This window comes from Peromyscus maniculatus, chromosome 9, assembly GCF_049852395.1.
Source record: "Peromyscus maniculatus bairdii isolate BWxNUB_F1_BW_parent chromosome 9, HU_Pman_BW_mat_3.1, whole genome shotgun sequence".
NCBI classification, from domain to species: Eukaryota; Metazoa; Chordata; class Mammalia; order Rodentia; family Cricetidae; genus Peromyscus; species Peromyscus maniculatus.
In genome coordinates, this window is record NC_134860.1 from 25,188,811 (window position 1) to 25,196,319 (window position 7,509).

Consider the following 7,509-nt stretch of genomic DNA (forward strand, 5'->3'; position numbering starts at 1 on the left):
CATCACACAGGATGGATTTCAATCACCAAGCTTTGCAGAAAATGGGCAGGGTGACAACTTTAGCAAATATAATTAATTAGTGACACATAGTAACATACTAAGACAGAAGTGCCACAAATGACTAGAGGTCTATCCTATTGGGAATACTGCATAACATCAAGATGCCATACCAAAAGCACAAAATCCATGGGTAGCAAACAGCAGTGAGTATACCTGTGTGGTAGAATGTGGCTTGGTGATGTTACTAATCTATAATAGTCTTCTTTTATTTCCTGGGGAAAGGGCTGGGATGGGGTCTCAGGTGGCTCAGGCTAGCTTCCAGCTTACTTTCTAGTTGAAGATGCCCTTGATTCTCCTGCCCCCATCTCCCACGTGCAAGGATTACAGGTATGTATCACTACCACACCTAACTGAATCTAGGAATGTGCAAGTGACAGTCCACAAGGCAATTCCCATGGCAATTCAAATTATGAATGGCTTTTATATTTTTAAATACTTGAAAAGAACTACCTTGTGGCATATAAAAACTTGTAAAATTCAGATGCTTGTGTCTATAAATAAAGTTTTACTGTAACAAAGCCACAGCCATTCATTTCTCACTATAATGGTAGGGTTGAGTAAGTAGAGAAAACTAGACAGATGGCATAGTTCAATATATTCACCCTCTGATCCTTCACAGACGCTGAACCATGGCTTCTCAACCATGAAACCAACTAACTTGTAAACAAATTGCAACTCAAAATTTGTGAGGTTTTCTTGGTTTGGCCAAAAACATAGCCAGAATTTTGACATAACCTTCCATTCTCACAGAGAGTAACTCTATGCCACAAACAATAAACAAGTGTTGATAGGCCCTATAGATGCTGGAGTGCCAAGCATGGTAATAACATGTGAAAGGACTTCCTGAATTGAAAGTAGGATGATGGGGCTACAAAGATGTGGGTAAAGGTGTTTGCCATCAGCCTAACATTCTTGAGTTTGATGCTTCGGAGAACCAATTTCTGCTAGTTATCCTCTGATCTCCACATGCACACCACAGCATGCTCACATACACACACAGACACAGACACAGAGACACAGACACACAGACACACAGACACACACACACACACACACACACACTTGTACACAAAATAATAATTAAAAAAATAAAAAAATTCATTAAAAGAAAAGATAGTTTGGTATGTCAATGAGAAAATGGGGATGATCAAAGATGTCTTTTGAAAGGGAATCTGATTATCTTTTCTAAAGATGAGAATTTAGTTATTTTCAAAATGTCTACCATCCTCAGGGCACTTAGGGCTCTAGGAAAGAGCAAGCTCTTTTGAATCTGTTAGCCTACTTAATAACCATCTTAACCATTTAAAAATTCTGGTCCATACTGGCCCAAGGTAAACAAACCAGAGATTCTGAGAGTCAAACCCCAATTCAGGGCTAAAGCTAACACTGATAATTATTACCCAACCCAAAATCAGTGACATGAATGATCTCCATGACTGAGAGGAAAAGCCAAAGGCCACAGAAACAGTCAAAGGAAGTTTATTTTAAAAGTTAAAGCATCCTTTGTTTGTTTTGTTCTGAAACAGAGTCTCTCTACATAGCCCTGGCTGTCCTGTAACTCACTGTGTAGACCAGGCTGGCCTAGAGATCCTCCTGCCTCTGTTTCTTCCTCTAGAGCTAGGATTAAAGGCATGTACCACCATGACAGGTCCACTAAGGCATTCTAGAGATGTCATCCATACCATCTCAATTTTTTTTTTATTCATAATGCCCCTGCTTCCTTCAACAATTAACTTTTTTTTTTTTACCTATAAAGAAAAATCAGCATAGATACTATGGTAGTTTGAATGTATTTGGCCCCCATAATCTCATAAGGAGTGGCACTATTAGGAGGTATGGCTTTGTTGGAGTGGGTATGGCCTTCTTGGAGGAAATGTGTCACTGTGGGGGTGGGCTTTGATGTTTCCTATGCTCAGGAAACTACCAGTGAATCAGCTGACTTCCTGTTTCCTGCAAGATGTAGCGCCCTCAGCTCCAGCACCACATCTGCCTGCACGCAGCCACGCTCCCTGTCATGGTGACAATGGACTGATCCTCTGACACTGTAAGAGAGCCATCTCAATTAAATGTTTTCTTTATAAGTGTTGCTGTGTTCATGGTGTCTGTTCACAGCAATAGAACCCCTAACTAAGACAGATACCCAAGTCACAAGGTCTTTTAAACATAGAGAGTTGGAAGTGCAACCAGTGATACACCAACTGCTTGTCATGTGTGAGATTCTGAATTCAATTCACACCACAGTGGGGGGAGAGGGGCACACTGGGCAACTAAAGTTACAGGTGTACCTTCTAACCAAAATGGAGGAGGTGATGACACACTTTTTAGGAATGATGAACTAGAAAACATGTTTTCATTTCTTAACTTATCTTTTTTTTTTCATTTAAACTACAAATGAAAAACAAATGTTAAAAAAAAAATCTCCCTCACAAAAAAGCATCTCCTTGTTCTCTTCCTGTGCACCAGCTACCGCTTCTGTTTTGCCAAATGCAGCATTTCCAACCTCCCCCATAAGTGTCTACAATATGAGAATCACTTACTCCTCTTCCATTTTTGAAAACTTGATTTTTAAAAAGCATTTTACACGATAATATCTAAGCTGTATGGGAATTAAAATGCATATTATTAACATATCCCACAATTGTACAGATTTATTCAGAAATGATTTAATGGTTTTGTAAACTAATCTTGTGGGCTAATCAATGGGCTCAGAACTTCATGCAGAGAACTCATAGCCATTAGAACACCTCTACTAGGTAGGCAACATCCAAAATGAAGTAAGAAGGCCAGCAAGAAAGGAGACACAGAAGCAGAAACCAAGCTTCAACTTCATTCTGTTTTCAATCAGAAGCTGTGTTTTTCTCACCAGGTTCTGTGCTGAACAAAGCACAAATACACTTCCTTAGCATCATTATCCCCCAGACAAATTGCAAAATTGCTACAGAGAAGTAAAAGAGTTGAGTTAAATTAACCATTTAGTTTAAAGGCTAGAGTCAAGAGTAACTCTGCTCATTCAACTGCAGTTAACCTAGGACAAATCTTTAGATATGATAAAGCCAGTCACAGTGAAGCGAGAATCAGTACGTCAGGCTGGCTTGCCGTGTGTGTGTGTGTGTGTGTGTGTGTGTGTGTGTGTGTGTGTGTGTGTGTGTGTGTGTGTGTGTACACATAATTTACCAACTAACTACCAAAGCTTTGCCATGGAACAAAACAGAAGTGCCTTTGCACCTTAGACACCACACAATCAGATCGACAACCACTTTTGAAAGGACTGAGCATAAGGATCTAAGTTTTTGATTTTGGTCTTAGAAACAATTCCTCATGGATGTCAGAAAAAGGCTAACATTGCTAGAGGGAATACAAACGTGCAGCCACTATGGAAATCAGCGTGTTAGCACCTCCAAAGGCTAGAAACAAATTTACCTCATGACCCAGCTATACCACTCCTGGACTTCATACCCTACTCCAGAGCACTCATTCATGTTCGCTGCTGCTCTACTCACAACAGCAGAAAAGTAGAAGCAGCCTAGGTGCCCATCAATGGATGAATGGACAGTGAAAATGTAGGTAGTATATTTACACAATATAATTCTATTCAGCCATAAAGATAAATGAATTTTGAAATTTGCAGGTAAATGGATGAAGCTAGAAGTAATTATTTTGACTGAGGTACCCAGACTGGGAAAGACAAATGCCACACATTTGTTCTCTCTCCTATGTGGATGCTAGCTTTGAATCTTTAGATATATGTACTTAAACTGCAGTACCCACAGAAGGCAGGAAACAGTACGGGGACATGAAAGGGGCAAGGTTTCAAGGCAAGGGGCTAGAACAATGGTGGAATGAAGGGAGAAAGGGGAATAATGGAAAAAGAAAGACTAATTGGGTTGGGACATGGGAAGCTAAGGTAGAGAGGGAAGGATAACACTGAAGATCTTTGTAGAGGCTTCCTAAAATGTACATATACACATAAAGGAGGTTTAAACAGAGTCACCTGGTAACAGGCAAGGGGAGTGGGAAGGGACAACATCCCCAGATATCCCAGGGTATCAAATAAAAAACCCAGAGCCAGGAATGAGTCACCTTTTCCTGAGCTTTTGGTCCATGAGCTCCTATAGACTCAACCCCCAAATTACAGGCTATTACCACTGTTCTAGGTCATCCTTCAGAAGTTGATGGTGAGACCCTATTGCTGAAGACACCACATGCCTGACACCACATAGATCATAGAAAAATCTAGCTGTTAATGACCTGGAAGCCACATCCCTACTTGCCAGTTTTCATGGTGTTAAAAGGTTTTATGTATGCTACAGGGGGAGAAAAGTCTTCAACAGCCTAGCCCAGCTGTAAGGTAGACAACTGGCCTCACAAAATATGCCTACTTTTACGAAGGTGGCAGGAACATTATGGGAGTAGCCAACCAGTTTTTGATTGGATTGAAAGCCTGCTCCACAACATGGAGCCTACATCAGATACTGACAACTGGGGCAAAAACATGTGGCTTCTAGGTGAAAGGCTCTAGAAGCCTGATACTATTACTCTACTAAATGAACAAAGTAAGAAACTGCCCCTTCAGTTCTCAGCTTTGTAGGCACAGATTTGTGTATCTCTCAGCACTCATCAGAGAAGCTTCTTTTTGCAGTAGATGGTGATTAATACAGAGACCTAAAACCAATCGATGCGCAAATGCTCCCATGTCTAAACGGGACATCTATACCACTCCCGCACCCCAAAGCTTAGGAAACAAGGAAGGATGTGGGTGAAAAGACTGTAGGAGCCACAGGGAGTACAAGATCAAGTCCACTAAAATCCCAAGATAGATGGGGAGAGGCTTATAAAGTCCCACCTCTAGGTGAGGAACTGTTGGCAACTGATAGCTGCTGTGAGAGGGAGCCAGTTTTCTTCAGAGATGGAAGTCCAGAGAGGCTACTCATGCGCAGTAAGTAGCCCCACGCTCATGTACACACAGGTAGAACAAAATGGACCAAGTTATTTTAAAAGAGGGGGGTGGAGGGCTGGAGAGATGGCTCAGTGGATAAGAACAATGGCTGCTTTTCTAGGGGACCCACATTTGACTCCCAGCACCCACATGGTATGCCATCAACACCTGTAACTCCAGTCCCAGGGGATCGGATACCCTCTTCTGGCCTCTATGGGCATTAGGCATATTCATGGTTTACAGACATACATGAAGCCAAACATTTACACACATGCAGTACAAATAAGTAAATATTAAGACAGAGTACATGAAGTTGGAAGAAAAGGGGGGATGTTGGAAAGCAGGGGTGTGGATTTGGTCAAAACACATTATATACACATATAGGGCTCAGCAGTTAAGATCACTTGTTGCTCTTGCAAAAGACCCGGGTTCAATTCCCAGTATCCACATGGTGGCTCACAACCATCTGGCACTCCAGTTCCCAGCTATCCAATGGCCTCTCCTGACCTCCACAGGCACCACACCCACGTGTGGTTGCAGCAGTGGAAACCCTGACCAACACACTGAGGGTAGTGACCAAACCATTGGGTCTCTCACTAGTCGTTGTATTTTCAAAAGGCAAATGTTAAATAAATTAACTCCTCAACTAATACCTCATAATCTCAAAAAAGGAGGAAGTAAGGAAACCACTAAAACTGTGGTTGACAAGTCCAAATCAGCTTCTTGGTAGCTTAAAACACATTACTTCCCAGTTCTCTGTTTCTGCCTGTTAAAGTTTCCCTTTAAAAAAACGAAAAGAAAAGAAAGAGAAGAAACATGAGCTTGAGTCCAGACTACTTTAACATTAGCATATGAAAAGATCATTTCTAAAATTCATTGCAAACTGTTCTCTCAATGTATATCATATAAGAGGAATTCTCAGATGCTCAACTCATAGATTCCTGTCAATGCTATAATGAATTAAATTATATGGTTTGAAGAAAACACCAGTGACTTCAAATGGCTCAGTTTATTTCCTACTACTCGGTCTCCCATCACCTGAGCCAAGAATGTTCAGGAATGTTTATTTTCAAGTGTTACTTATGGTTTTATTACTTTAAAAAGTTTCTAGCCCTGGTTAACAAAATTGTGAGCAATCAAATAAACTTAGGAAAGTGTTTGGCTATGGCTCATCTGTGAAAACCTGACAGTGTCTCATGGAAGCTTAAATCATAGAGGGCAGTGCAATTTTCTTATGAAAACATTAACAACGATTTGACATCACTAGATACTGTTTTGTTTCTTTTCTTTCTTTCTTTCTTTTTTTTTTTTTTGTTTTTGTTTATGTTTTGAGACAGGGTTTCTCTGTGTAGTTTTGGTGCCTGTCCTGGAGCTCACTCTGTAGACCAGGCTGGCCTCGAACTCACAGAGATCCACCTGGCTCTGCCTCCCAAGTGCTGGGATTAAAGGTGTGCACCACCACCGCCCAGCTGGATACTGTTTCTTAGTCAGCAAAATGCTGGTAAGGTCAAGAATTTTTTTTTTTTAAGCATCCTTTCACTACCTGCCAGTTTCCTTTGAAACAAGAAATCTCCCCTACCAAAATGCTGGGGCACCTACACAGCCCTACTGACCCAAAACTCCATATTTAGACCCAGACTGGCCATAGTCCTGCCAGCCCAGATGGCATTAAAGGCATGGCTACCACTGCCCTGATGAATTTAAGATTACCCCGGGCGGTGGTGGCACACGCCTTTAATCCCAGCACTGGGGAGGCAGAGCCAGCGGATCTCTGTGAGTTCCAGCCCAGCCTGGTCTACAGAGTGAGATCCAGGACAGGCTCTAAAACTGCACAGAGAAACCCTGTCTCTGGAAAAAAAAAAAAAAAAAAAAAGGAAAAAAGGAAGGAGGGTGGAGGGAGGGGGAGGGAGGGTGGAGGGAGGGGGAGGGAGGGGGAGAGAGGGAGAGAGAGAGAGAGAGAGAGAGAGAGAGAGAGAGAGAGAGAGAGAGAGAGAGAAAGAGAAAGAGAAAGAAAGGAAGGAAGAAAGAAAATGAACAGGTCCAAAGTCCAAGTTATGAACAGCTTATAGGCCAATACTATTTCAAAAAGTCAGGGATGGCAGCTTCAGCATTTAGAAGAGGTCAGTTATGCCTTGTAACAAAAGTCAGTAATGTATTTGACATACATAGTTCTGCCTAGAGGTTAAAACCCCTTCACTATCATATATAGTGATCTCAAGTCTCTGCTAAAGAACTGAGGGAACACAGGGCAGATGCACGGACCCCACTTCAGAAAAGAACCCTGAACAACCAAATTGACACCCACACAATTGCGTTATGCAGGATCAGAAGAGGCAAGGGCCTTGGGATCACGAAAACTGGAAAACAACGAAAACCTGGGTCCCAGAGTCGAACATGCATAGGAGTGTAACTCTACCTATCCTGTTGGAGGTCAAATCACAATACCAGGGCTTGTCTCTCACCACTTACGTGGTTCCATTTGGGAGACACTCATCAAAGTTGAATCGGTGATT

The 7,509-nt window shown here is 41.8% G+C and overlaps 1 protein-coding gene across 7 annotated transcripts in view; it reads right to left on the reverse strand.

Moving 5' to 3' along the window:
* Positions 1–7,509, reverse strand: part of Atxn7 (ataxin 7) — a 171,056-nt gene that overhangs the window by 162,908 nt on the left and 639 nt on the right. The gene's annotated exons all lie outside the window — the stretch shown is intronic.